The sequence below is a fragment of the Mus pahari genome, chromosome 16, assembly GCF_900095145.1.
Source record: "Mus pahari chromosome 16, PAHARI_EIJ_v1.1, whole genome shotgun sequence".
Lineage (NCBI taxonomy): Eukaryota > Metazoa > Chordata > Mammalia > Rodentia > Muridae > Mus > Mus pahari.
Window position 1 is genome coordinate 51833145 of NC_034605.1, and position 14592 is coordinate 51847736.

Below are 14592 nucleotides of genomic sequence, written 5' to 3' on the forward strand. Positions count from 1 at the left end.
GGCCGTGGCGCGGCCGGCGGGAGCGGGCAGCCTCAGGGCGGGCTGGGGCTGGCCGGGGGCGCGCTCACGGCCGCCGCGGCCGCCATGTGCTGCCGCCTCCCAGGGCCATGTCTGGGGAGGGACCTGCGCCGCCGCCGCGCTCTGCGAGGCCGAGGCCGAAGCTGGGCCGGGCGGGGCGGCGCTGACGTCGGGCCCGCCCGCGCGGACGCGGGAGGCGGAAGAGGCGGCGCCGGGGCCGCGGCCGGGCTCCCGGGGCGGCGGCGGCGGCGGTGGAGAAGGCGGAGCGCTGCTCGGATCGTCGGGCCCTTTAGGGGGCCGCAGCCGGGCGGGCTCGGGGAGGCGCCTGGGCCCGTGCAGGCCGCGCCCCGAGGCCGCGGGCCTCCGAGGCCGGCTCCGCCCCGCGCGCGGCTGCGGGCCCGGGAGGCGTGGCCGGCAGCCTGCGCCCCTCCTCCGCCGCGTGGGTCGCGCGGCGGGGCGGGGGGAGCCTGGAGCCCGGGAGCGCGAGCCGCGGAGGAGGACGGCGGCGACAAGATGGCGTCGCTCCCGGGACGGGACGGCGGCTTCACGGCCCGGCGTCGGGACCCGGCTGAGGCGACTCCCCGAGAGGGGCAAGCCTCCCCGGCGCGCGCCGCCCTCCGGAGACGAGCGGACGTGCGCTGCCTCCAGGGGCTCGGGCCGCGAGGGTCCGGCTAACCCCAGGCGCCGACGGTACGTATGCTGAGCCGGGACCAAAGGTTCTGAACGAGAAGCGGTCCGATGGGGACCTGGGCACGTAGCTCAGCTGGCACAGTGCTTGTCTGGGATCCTCGACCGCCCAGGGTTCGATTCCCGCGCGTTACTCAGGCTGTAATCCCAGCATTCTGAGGTGGAGGCTGGAGGATCAGAGAAGTTCAAGGTCATTCCATCCAATTGGAAGTCAGCCTGGGCTACGTGAAACCCGCACACCCCCCCGCAAAAAAAAAAAAAAAAAAAAAGTTTAAAGGAGCGTTTTTTTGCTTACCTCCAATTTTTCATCTACTCTTTTTCCTGACAAGCCGCTGCTGGAGCGGGGTGCACTGGACACAAGAGTGACCCATCCATCGCACAAAACACCAAGTTCATGCACACTCAAAGCCCCCATGAGAGTCGTCGAGAAAAGGCAAACTGAATTCTATAGTTTCTTTTTTTTCTTTTAAAGACTGTTTTTATTCTTTGACAGTTTCACGCATGTATACAATGGACCTTGATCATAACACCCCATTCTCCCACCAATCTCAAACACAACCCCGTGTGATGTAGACAGATGGAATGCTCTTAGGGCCTTGATGGATTTCCCTTAGTTTTTTTAAACCTGATACGTTATGCCACTTATGTATAAGATTAGTGATGAAGCCAGGATTACATGAAGCCTCACTAAATAATGATGTCCCCCCAAATAATCAAGCTTTATGTAATTCACAGCTAGTATACAAGATTGAGCATGAATCACTTGTATTTTCTTAACAAGATTACATTCCATAATCTATTTCATTCACTTGTTTAGGTTTGGGTTTATTTTTTGTTGTGGTTTCTTGTTTGCTGGACTACTTGGGCCAGCACTTTGCCATCCTGACTGCCCAGCCTGTTTTTTTATTTCTTTTAAACGTTACTGCTTTTATTTTTTAAAAACGGAAAAGGGAGAAAGCTTTTGTGCTGGCATCCATGATTTGGGAATTAAACGAACTTTTTTATTTTAAGGCTGTGGGATGTTGGCCCTTCTAAAAGAATCATTCTCCTTGAGAGAGCCTTGGCTTTCTTTGACCTCCCAGGTTGTTCGGATGTTCGTGATGCCAGCTTTTGTAGTCACTTCTGCACCCTGAGGTCGTGTAGACAGTGCTTTGGAATTTTGAGAACTTTAAAATTCATTTTAATAATAAAAAGCCCTCAACATTTCATCATGCTTGCTTTCCCTGTTTAATGGCGTATGCCCTCCAAACTTAATAATGATTGGGAAATTGTTTGGCTAACAACGCTATAAAGAAAATCCAGGAGTTGAGTGATGTTTAAATTTTCTAAATATCTAAATCCTATTGAAAAATACTAAAACTTGGAGTCTGCTTGGGGATACAATATGATTAGGGACTTTTTTCTCCATTTAGGGCTGTATTAGAGAAACTTTTCATGAAGTGATTACCACACTACTGAGGGGGAAAATAAATAAATAAATAAATAAATAAATAAAAATATTGCATGAGCATAGACTTCAAGAATTACCACCCTTTTAATTCCAGAACTCAGGATGCAGAGGCAGGTGGACCTGGGTGAGTTGAAGGACAATCTCCTGTACCTAATGAGTTCCAGGTCGCCAGTACTACACAGAGATACCCTGTCTCCCCCACTGCCTCCAGAAAAGGGAGGATTGTGACTTCTGGATTAATGGAGAGAGCCAGCCAGCCACAGAGCACAGAATTTAAGCAAGCCAGCGGGGGGGGGGGGGGGGAGGGGGAATGTTTGCTTTCAGCACCTTTCCATGTCAACTTGTTTCCCATCGGTTATTTTACTTACAGCTTAAAACAGGAAAATGTTGCCCTTTTTTGGTTTGGGAGTTGGGGTTGGGTTTTGGGAATTTTCTTTAGACAGAGTTTCACTCATAGCCCAAGATGCCCTGGACCCGACTGTGCAGCCAGCCAGCCTCAATATACAGTGATCCTCCTTGGCCCCCTGAGACCTGGGATTGCAAGTTCAGGGCACGATGCCCGCCGGACACGCCCTGTGACCAGGGGGAGACACAGTATTCCCGCTGGGGTTTGATTCCTGAGGAGGGTCTAGCCCTAACCTGTGCCTGGGGTGTGGCTGCAGAGTCCCCACAGAGCATGCGCGCGCACGCTTGTTCTGCATGCAGGTTTAGGCTGTTCTCCTCTGGGGGCTTCTGGTGCTCTGGGATTAAGGAGCATTTTCCTCAGTTAGGCAGACTAGAAATGTTCTCTTCACGGCTGTGAATTCATTTTCGCTTTGAGCTGTTTTAAAAATACATTTTAAAGTTTTACCTTCCAAGTAGGATTCTAAGTTTTGGGTGTGTCTTAATTAGGTGCTCTCTTGCTGTGGTGGAACACCAGGACCAACAGCAGCTTGGGTCAGAAAGGATTTCTTTCACTTACACTTGGGCTTTCCTTACTGAAGGGAGATCAAGGCAAGACCTCAAACAAAGCAGGCACCTAGGGCAGGAAGGAGCTAAGGCAGTGGCTATGGACAGTGACTGCTCAGTGGCTGGCTCAGCCTGCCTGCTTGTATAACCCAACCACCAGCCGAGGAAGGACAACATCCACAAAGGGCTGGGCCCTCCCACATTCATCATTAAGAAAATGCCTTACAAAAAAATAAATAAATAAATAAATAAAATAAAATAAAATAAAATAAAATAAAAAAAGAAAATGCCTTACGGGCTATTGTACAGCCTGATCGTGTAGAGGCATTTTCTCATTTGAAATCCCTTCTCTTAGATGACTCTGGCTTGTGTCTAGTTGACATAAAACTAGCCAGTACAGCACAGACAAAGAGCAGAGTCCTAACCAGGTGGTATGGCGCCCGCCTTTGATCCCAGCACTCAGGAGGCTTCTCTCTGAGTTCAAGGCCAGTTGGATCTGACTACAGAGTAAGTTACAAGATAGTCAGGGATAGACAGAGAAACAACCTTATCTTGAAAGACTAACAAAGAAGACATGAAGAAAGAAAAGAGCAAATTCCTGGAATGGTTACTATGTGAAGAGCTACTTACCATGTTGGCCAGAAGTCCCTGCGTGCTGCATGTCCTTGAGGCCGGAACTGCCCCTTGCTTGCCCATCTGTACTAATGGAGGCTGTTTGGTGTTCCTTATGCTCCATGTGCCGAATGCTGGCATCTAAAACCTCTTCTCCAGCACCCCTCTTTCCTGAAGCTAGAGATTGGGGACAATGCCTTGTGGAACTTCCACCCACTGCCCCTAACCTCTTAACTGTTTTAGGCTAGGATAGAAAGAAGAGGAGAAAAGAGAAGTGTCTGACTTTGCACTGGAACCCAGGATCCTAGTAAGGAAATTTTTCTGAGTCAACAAGTCTCTGTCTTTTTCCCCTCAAATAGTGAATGGTACTGAGTGTGTTGCTGTCCTTTGAGAACCCATGGTTCTGTTTTCCTCTGATTCCCACATTAAAGTGCAAAGCCAAGAGAATGACTCCTGGCCCTAAATTATTGTTTGCAAATTGTGGAACTGCATAGCAGATGCAAGGTCAGCAGTAATTGATCCCCGCCTTTGCCTTTGCAGCTTGCTAACAGTTCTGTTTGGCTGGCCCTGCAGCTCTGCTCTGGGATAGCCAGTGTAAGGGTAGCAGAGGCTGATGGCCATGCATCCCATACGACAAACATCCGACCTTTCCTCCTCTACTCCAGATTTCCAGAGACCCACTCAGCAGTACTGAGTCTTGCTTCCAAGGCCACCAGTGTGGCAAGACATACATCCCATACATCGGTGGCCAGATCTGTAGGTTCCTGGTCCGACCAGTCAGCTGTTGACTCTGACTCAAGACTTAGGGCTGGTGCTGTAGGGAGCTGGAGAGAGGGCTCAGCAACTAAGAGCACTCTCCCAGAGGATCCCAGTTTCATTCTAAGCACTGACAACCATCCAGGGGAACTGACAATTGACACCCTCTTCTGGCCTCTGAAGGTACCAGACACTTGGTGGTTCACAGACAGGCAATGCACATCACTCATACACAATTTTTTTTTTTTTAATTTTAAAGAAGATGCCATTGTAAATGTAAGCAGAAATGTGTTGAGATTTATCCTGTGAGGAGCCAGGGAAATGCAATGACTTGGCTACTCCATACCACCACCACAGACAGGGAAAGGGGCTTTACAACCTCGTTACAGATCTCACTTAGGGTCCAGACGGGGTGGAGAGTGTCATTTCCAGAGTCAAAGCAGAGGTCATCCACAGAACAGTCCACTTAGTGATATGCTTGCGTTTTCATCTCGGGTGTAGGATGTGGTGCTGCTTCCTTTGGACTGTCCGCAGCAGCTGACTGATTTGCCTCGTGCTCTAACAGGATAGTGATTTTGCCAGCTGCAGATAATATCTGCGATTGTATAAGGTTTGGGATTCTGGGAACTTTTCAGAGGCTACGTAAATGATGGTAGGGGAGAAGAGTGGTCCTTAGGCGTTTAAGGAGGTTGCTTGTGGTTGGTTGGTAGCCATGGTCAAAGAAGGAACAAGAGGAAGGAGATTAGATTCAGGGGTTTTCCTAATTCCTCTCTCCCAGCCATCCTTGTTTCCTATCTAGTGTTAGGGGCTGAAACCTCGGGGAAGGGAGAATAAAGGGTGGGAAAAAGAAGAGCTCATAAAGTAGCCAAGACCAGCTACAGTCCACTCACAGCTTGCCTAGGATATGCAGGCATTAGCTAGCTGTTTGCGATGTGGGCACAGAAACAAAGCCAAAAGGTAGGCCCCTTTTCTTCAAGCTCTACTGAGAGCATACACACAGTAAATCAGTCACCACTGCTAAGTGCATCAGCATGCTTGCACAGACAGGAAAGCACAGGTCATGCCGCTCTGAGGTGGAGGATGTGATCTGTGTCACTAATTCCACAGGCACAGTGAAGCTGGCCTTGACCCCATGTGACCATCTCAGCTCTGTGAGGAAGAGCACTTATCATCACCAGGCAGGGACACTGTTTTCTCTAGTGGAGCAGGACAGGTCCTCCTCCAACGTGGGTGAAAGGAACTAGCCTCAGCAGCTGGACTGAGTCTCAGAGTTTCCTCTTAAGTTGTCGACCTGGAGAGCTCCGCCTGCCTTTGACAGTTTTCTTCAGGGGAGGGTGATCTTTTCACTGGACCTGAAGTTGGCTGTTCCAATTAGTCCAACAGGCCAGTGGGACCCAGGACTCACCTGTCTCTACACCCACCCCCATGCCGGGTGTCACACATGGTGCCACCATACCCAACTCAGGGGCCAAGAGACCAGAACTCGGTTCCCATGTTTGTACAGCAAGCTCTTCACCTGTTGGCAACCTCCCTCGCCCCTACATTTTTTTTTCTGGTTTATTAGCCATAATGTTATCCAAACTTGTATCCAGGTGGCTTTGGGTCCAATCAGAAATAGCTCTGCTCAAGGAAAAGTCACGCACTGGCCTTTGAAAGGAAGGCTGTATGTTCCGTAGGCAACTCCTGATCAGTGACCCGCGCAATAGCAGTAGTGGAAGCTGTTGCGTAGTGTTCTAGTCATTCCGTAAATACTGCCTGATAAAATGCAGGAGGAAATCTCTAGGTTTTCGGAGAGAGGCTGGCCCCAAACTTATGATCCTCCTGCCTCTGCCTAAGAAGTGTGGCACCACCCCTTGCTACTAAACTCCTGAGTGAAATAATTTTATTCTCAAGTGCAGAAATCCAACAAAAGTTTAAGAAGTTCATTCCAGTACAGAGTGATGTTAAGGTCTAACCATCTCCAGAGGAGTTACTAGTACTCTGACACCCTGGCACAGACAGGGACAGTATCCCCAGAGCCTGGGAAGCTGTCCAGGACACTTGAGCCTGATTCTCTGGAAAGCGCAGTCACCCTGAGACTCTGTGCTCAGGCCAGGAAGCACAGCCAAGATTTGGGTTACTTGAGCTATAGGAACAAAGTGCATGTGGTAAACAGAAAGTTGTGGGCTGGAGAGATGGCTCAGTGGTTAAGAGCATTGACTGCTCTTCCAGGGGTCTTGAGTTTGATTCCCAGCAAGCATGTGGTGGCTCACAGCCATCTGCAATGGGGTCCGATGCCCCCTTCTGGTGTGTCCGAAGAGAACAATGATAAATACATAAAATAAATCTTAAAACAACAACAACAATAATAAAACCAGAAATTTGTACCTCAAGTGCAGAAAGCAATGTGGGTATAGCTCCTGACATCATGCAAAAGCCCCACCCTGACGGCCTGAAGAGCTGCCCTCCTCCCCGTTCTCTAGAGTGGGGGAGCTGGTTCTAGGGAGTGGAGCCTGGAGCATCATCTACCACATAAGGCAATCTACACCCAGAGTTGCATCACAATTACATGACACCTCTGTGTTAAAGCCAGCCTTAGGCTTGGCATGGTGGCACACACCTTTAATCCCAGTGCTGGCTGGAAGGTAGAGGCAGGCAGATCTTTGTGAGTTTGAGGCCAACCTGGTCCACATAGTGAGCCCCTGTCTCTAAACAACAAAAAGCCAACCTTAATTTACTTAAAGTAGGACACACGGAAATAGTTTAAAAATCAGTATCAAAGGATCAGATTCAGATTTAAAGGATGAAGGATTTGTCAAGCTTTTGCTCTGTGGGTGTTTGTCCCAGGGATGTCACAAAGGGACAGACAAAGTCCCAGACAAAGTAGAACACCTGGGACCAGGTATAAACAAAGACATGCTCATGCACCTCCAGTGACCTACATCCTCCAGTGAGGCCCTGCCTTCTAAAATTCATAGACCCTTGGAATATCACCACCAACTGAAGTCTGTATGAGCCTGTGGGGACCTTTGGTGTTTGTGTCAAAATTAGAAATTTAGCCGGGTGTGGTGGCACACGCCTTTAATCCCAGCACTTGGGAGGCAGAGGCAGGTGGATTTCTGAGTTCAAGGCCAACCTGGACTACAGAGTGAGTTCCAGGACAGCCAGGACTATGCAGGGAAACCCTGTCTCAAAGGAAAAAAAAAAAATCTTAATTCCTAAATAGCTAATACTAATGAGATTAGTGTAACTTGCTCAGCAAGTATTGAAAGGCTCAACTTGATCACCTGTGCAGTCCTTTAGAAATTGCTCTTCAGCCTGGCAAGGTGGAGCATACCTTTAGCTCCAGCACTCAAGAAGTGGGTGAATCTCTTTGAGTTCAAGGCCAGCCTGGTCTACAAAGTGAGTTCCAGGACATCCAGGGCTGTTACACAGGGAAACACTGTTGGGGGTGGGGGGAGGGGGAACTCTGTCTCAAAAAATACAGCCCTTCACAGGGCTGGAAAGATGGTTCAGCAGTTAAGGACACTGCTTTTCCACAGTATCTAAGGCTTTATGTTATACTGTTCTGGACTCTCAGTCCAAAATGCTGTAAAATACCAACAATAACAAAAAGCCGTCTCTTATAAAGATTAGTCAAACAGCCAGGATTAGAAATGGTGGGAGTTCAGGTGGCAGCTTGGCCAAGGATTCCAAGGTTCTGGGTTAGGAAGTGGTGGGAACTGACAGGTCCTGGGGGGTGGGTGTCAACAGTACACCTAGGGCAGAATGGGGTTATTCCAGGATTGAAAATGGTCATGCCTTGGGCTTCAGTAAGGAAAGGGGAAGCTGGCTCAAGGCACATGCCTACGATCTCAGCGTTTGGGATAGGGAGACAAGAGTTCAAGGTCATCCTGGCTATATAGGAAGGCTAGTCTAGGATCCATGAGACCGGCTCAGAATTCTTAAAAGGGATTTAGATACCAGGATTGAACCATTTCACAAAAACTATACATAGTTTTTGTGTATACACACACACACACACACACACACACACATCTTTTAAGAGCTATCAAGATAGTTTGGTGGGTAAAGCAATTGGCCACGCAACCGGACAATATGACTTCAGTCTATAGAACACTGGTTCTCAATGGGTCATAATGAAGTTTTCACAGAGGTCACCTAATACCATCTGGAAAATAAAATTTACATCACAGTTTATAACAGCAAATTACAGTTAAGAAGTAGCAACAAAAATAATTTTATGGTTGGGGGTCACCACAACGCGAGGAACTGTATTAAAGGGTCTCAGCATTAAGTAGGTTGATAACCGAGCTCTAGAACCTAGATAAACATTAAATGAGAGAACCAACTCCACAAAGGAATCCGCTAACCTCCATATGTGTTCACTAACACACTAATAAATGAAAGTCTCAAGGTCTGGAAAGGTGGCTTAGCAGTTTAGAGCACTCAGTGCTCTTGCAGAGGACCCATGTTTGATTCCCTGCCCCCACATGGTGGTTTATACCCACCTTAACTCCAGCTCCCAAGGGACTGGGCACCCTCTCCCATCCTCTGGGACTACATAGCAGGCATGTGATAAACAAAGGAAAACATTCATGTACATAAACCTACAAAAAAAATACTTAAAATGTTAAAATGACTCTCTGACACAGGTGGTATGATATCCATGTACCCTTTAAAAAAAAATTTTGGCCACGCGTGGTGGCACACACCTTTGCTCCCAGCACTCGGGAGGCAGAGGCAGGCGGATTTCTGAATTCAAGGCCAGCCTGGTCTACAAAGTGAGTTCCAGGACAGCCATGGCTATACATAGAAACCCTTTCTCGAAAACAAACAAACAAACAAAATAATAATAATAATAAAATAAAAAAATAACACCACAAATTACCGTAAAGGCCCAATGTCTGCATTTACTACAAAGGCAATATAGGTGCATGAGCATCTCCTCTTGGTGCCAAGACACTGCATGTCTTTTCCATCACTTAGGAGGCAAAAGCTTCTGTAGCAAATAGTTCAATGCTTTAATCCATCAAGTCCATGTTTATTAAATGTGTGTGTGTGTGTGTGTGTGCACGTGCGTGCATGTGTGTGTGTGTGAATGTGTGTGTGAGTATGAGTATGTGTGTGAGTATGTGTGTGGATGGGTATGTGTGTGAATGTGTATGTGAGTGTGAGAGTATGTGTGAGTGTGCGTGACAGTGTATGTATGTGTGTGAGTGTATGTGTATGTGTGTGCAAGTGTATGTGTAAGTGTGTGTATGTGCATGTATGTGTGAGTGTAAATGTGAGTGTATGTATGCGTGAGTGTATGTATGTGTGAGTATGTATATGTGTGAGTGTAAATGTGAGTGTATGTATGTGTGTGTGTGTGTGTGTGTGTGTGTGTACAATTTTCCTTCCAGGTTCAACTTTATTATTGACTATATTGGCAGTGATTGTAGAGCTAAGCATAGACACTTACTTAGGACTGCTGGGTGACGGCCTGCATTTCTCAAAATAAGGCAACCTGCAGGTCTACAAGTGGTGAGACAATGTGAAAGGGGAGAAGTGAGCTGAGCAGGCAGAACAGGGAAATCTCACTAGAGACAAAAAAAAACAAAAACCAGACTGATCTCAGCAAAACAGAGAACGAGCTGCCCCTTCAAGGCCGCCTTCTGACAACATCCCCTGTCAGGCCACACTAGAGCGGCAGGCTTTCAGTATATTTGCTAGTTAATGGTACACAGGAAAAATACTTCTCATTTGTTATAGAAAGGCTACATGATAGGAAAAAAGCTAGAAGCACGCATGCTCAACAGAAGCCCAAGTGAAGCCCACCTTCCTACACACCTGGCCCACAGTGGTGACCAAAGAGGACATCCAAGTCAACTGCTGTTGCATGATAGAGTTTATCCCATCCCCGTCTGTACACAGCCTCAAATTGTGACATCTTGGCTTTTATTTATCATTATTGCTGTTGTTATTACTTTTAGTTTTTAAAGACAGAATTTCTCTGAGTAGCCCTGGCTGTCCTGGAACTAGCTCTGTAGACCAGGCTGGCCTCGAACTCCCGCAGATCTGCCTCCCTCTCCCTATCCAGTGCTGTAATTGAAGGTGTGCACCACTGCCGCCTGGCTGGTTGGGTTTTGTTTTTTGGATTTTTTTTGTTTTTTGTAGGTTTTTTTCCTTAAAAAAAAAAATAATTTTGACCCTTAAATTTACTGCAAATTTACCTAGGCTTGGAGTAATACAGTCTGCTCTTTTTAACAGAGTGCTCTGAGGTTTTCTCTGTGTAAGATTTCCCTGCTGGGTTATCCGACTGTGTTTTTGTGCTGGAAAAATGGAACTTCACCACGGGTAACATACAAATGACTCTTGAATGAAAGGTTCTTCAGTACATTGCTCCAGAACCCCCCCCCCCATTTCTTCATCCATGTCCTGACTGCTCTCTTTGTTGTTTTCTGAACAATTTAGCATCACTGACAGCTTGGGCTATTTCTCTTGCAGCTGAGCAAGGATCTGTTTCCACCGTTCAATTCTCACCAGTGGTGATGGATATAAATAACTCCTCTCTGGCATCAAACCTGCTGGGATATCTAGTTTCAGTAATAAGCAATTAAGCATATTCAAACCAGTCCTTATAGTTTCATTAACTCTAGGCTTCCTGCTATGAATTCGTCTTCGTTAGCGGTTCTCTGAATAAGAAGGGTGTTATGCTGGTTTTCAATACGTACACTCAGGTTTTCAGTGGTTTCTGAAGTTGAAGCCTCATGACATCCCACTTACAAACTCCCCCAAGTTATGACGTTTCTCTTTCCCTTTGTTTAAAAAACAAACCGCTTGTGTTCAGAGCCTCACAGCTCTGTGTGGTCCCTTGCGGCTCAGTTTCCAGGTTCCTGTTGAGTGAATCACAGTGTTTTACAGAATCTTCAAACCAGCCGCATGCCTTCTCTGTTAAAGTGTGCATTCTTGTGATAATCATCGGAACTGGCGATCTTTTTTTGTTTGTTTTTGAGGCCGGGTTCCTCTGTGTAGCCCTGGCTGTCCTAGAACTCATTCTGTCTACCAGGTTGGCCTTGAACTCACAGAGGTCATCATGCCTCTGCCTCCCACATGCTAGGATTAAAGGCGTGCATCAGCACCACCAGGCTGGTCAATTTTATCTTTATCATTCCCAAATAGCTCTGTAACTCCACTGAGCCCCTCCCCACGAGCACCAATTTCAACCAATTCAACAATGTATTCCTCCTGAACAGTTGGTTTTCCATTCATGGCTCCAAAATTTCCTTTAGAGATGCGCACTCCATTCTTCTCATGGGTTGCTGGAAGATCTCGATTCCGACAAGCTGTCTCTCCTGTGTTGTCCTTCACAGGAGCTCTTGTAGTGAGTTTCTGATCAACTGCAGGCTCACTCGGTGTGTTCTTTGCTCTGTGAGCATATTGCATCCTGCTCACAGGTTCCTCAAAATTGAGAGATGCAGGGGAACTCTTTACAAGTATAGATGTTCTGGTACATCCCCCAAGAGAACCTCACAGGAGTCTAGTTAGTTTAGATTCTGGATAAAGAGTAAGAGATATTATTTCCACAAGAGCGGTAATAACACTTCCCCAAAGTCAACAGGGACTGATTGATATTTCCAGCTTCCCGGATGCTTTTGTCAACAGCTCCAGGGTGGACAGATTCTCATTTCCTGTGAGATTAACCGAATTCACCTTCCTAAGCTCTTCTCCATCAACTGTGGTTCTTTTTCCTGTCTGTCTGTCTGTCTGTCTGTGTCTTTTTCAGTGTGTGTGGTAACAGAAACGCCAGCCTAAGCCCCCTCAAGGTTGTCCGGTTGTTCTTGCTGCCCCTTTATCCCTGTTTTGCACTGAGATTTCCTCCAAACCTTCAACGATCACTCCTCTCTCATTGCAGGATCAGACACAGCACTCTCTCAGCCATGGGTGACCTAAGAATAACAAAAAGTTCTTCATAACAGGGCAGTGGTGGTGCACACCTTTAATCCCAGCACTCAAGAGGCTGAAGCAGGCAGAGTTCTGTGAGTTCGAGGCCAGCCAGGGCTACCCAGAGAAACCCTGTCTCAAAACCAAAACAACAAAGTTCTTCATTCTAGATACCCAATAGAGACACTTTGATTGAAAATCCGGTACCATAATCAGTTAAATTTCCGCCAAATTTGATAAATTCATGAAATTATACCAAAGGATCCACCTCACAGGTGACCTTTCTTTCTGTTATAAAAGTTTTTCTAGTGCTAGTCTGTGAAGATGGTGCAATTATTGCCCATAATGACATCATCTAGAGTCGGACAAACAATACTTTTTTTTCTTTTCTTTTTTTTTTTGTTTTTTCGAGACAGGGTTTTTCTGTATAGCCCTGGCTGTCCTGGAACTCACTTTGTAGACCAGGCTGGCCTTGAACTCAGAAATCCACCTGCCTCTGCTTCCCGAGTGCTGGGATTCAAGGCGTGCGCCACCACGCCTGGCCAAACAATACTTTCGTAAACATTCCTTTGTTGAGTAGATATTGCAGACACCATAGCCCTCCAGTTGACGCACTAAGTTCTTTTTGTGCCTGATCACATTCTCCTACTAAGTGTGTCAGCTCTCCTCCCTTCCAGACGACACGCTGTGCACCTCCCCACCACCCGGACAGTCCTGCTCCTCTGATCCTTCTTCCTCCAGAAAGTTTGCCCTGGAATGTAGTCTTACTTGGAGCTACCTTTGCTGTGGCAGAATACCATGACCAAAGGCAAGCTGGGGAGGAACCTGTTTATTCAGCTTGCCCTTCCACCTCATAGTCCATCACTGAAGGAAGTGAAGGCAGGAGCCTGGAGGCAGGAGCTGCTCAGAGGCCCTGGAGGAATGCTGCTTTCTGACCTGCTTCACACGGGCTGACTCAGCCTGCTTCCTTATAAAACCCAGGACCACCTGGTCATGGATGCCCCTCTCCCCCTGCTCACAATGAACTGAGCCCTCCGCCATCAGTCATGAAGTGTTCTCTCAGCTGCGGTTACCTCCTCTCAGATGATTACATCTTATATCAAGTTGACATAAAACTATCTAGTACAGGGCTGGTGAGATGGCTCAGTGGGTAAGAGCACCTGACTGCTCTTCCGAAGGTCCGGAGTTCAAATCCCAGCCACCACATGGTGGCTCATCACCATCCGTAACAAGATCTGACGCCCTCTTCTGGAGTGTACTTACATATAATAAATAAATAAATCTTTAAAAAAAAAAAAAAAAAAAACTATCTAGTACAGACCTATTGACAATACTGCCAAAATCTGCTGGCCTAGAGATGGTTCCAACACTTGGGTTGGGGGCTGAGCAGAATGGCTAGAAACCAGAGAGATGGATCATGGAGAGAGGCCTGCTGTTCGGAGAGCATGTGTGAGCTGGGTGGGGTGGGCCTTGCCTTTAATGGCAGCACTCAGGAAGCAGAGGCAAGAGAATCAAGACCAGCCTAGTCTATACACTGAATTCCAGGCCAGCCATAGCTACCTAAGGAGACACTGTCTATAAATAAGGGCTACAGGCTCGTTGGATAAGCACATGCCACCAGACAAGCATCTTACTGCTTGGTCCCAGCTGCCAATTACAGTAAAACTCCAAGGGCAAGCATGGTCGGGCAGTGGGCACAGGCAACACATAAATAAATAAATAGATAAATAAATAAATGTGGTATGTCTGCAGAGGCACAGGCAGCACATACATACATACATGCATACATAAATATAAATAAATAAATAAATGTGGTATGTCTGCAGAGTCTCCTCGTACATCACACAGCTGACCCTGCCACCCTGAGTGATACTGTGACCTTCCCAAGCTCAAAGCAAAACAATGGCATCCGGTTAGGTTACCAGGTTTGCAAATGACCTTCAAATGGACAACTTCAGTGGAAAGTGCTGGTTTTCTACTACACCACAAACTCAGTGGCTTAAAGTAACATAAATTAGGGCTGAGGGGGCTGGGGGTGGGGTGTGTGTGACAGGCAGAGGACAAGAGTTTGAATTCCTGGCACCCAAGCCCACGCCCAGTGACTATGAAGGCCCGCCTGGAATTCAGGCTCTAAAGGCAAGATCCCCAGGGCAATTTGTCTAGTAAGAGGAACCATATCAGGGAGTTCTGGCTTGATTTTGAGGCCCTGCCTCAGA

General features: G+C 47.4%; 1 pseudogene; it reads right to left on the bottom strand.

The window, feature by feature from the left end:
* Window positions 1-10780: 10780 nt before the first annotated feature.
* LOC110333693 lies at window positions 10781-13417 on the bottom strand (annotated as a pseudogene).
* Between the last annotated feature and the right edge of the window lie 1175 nt (window positions 13418-14592).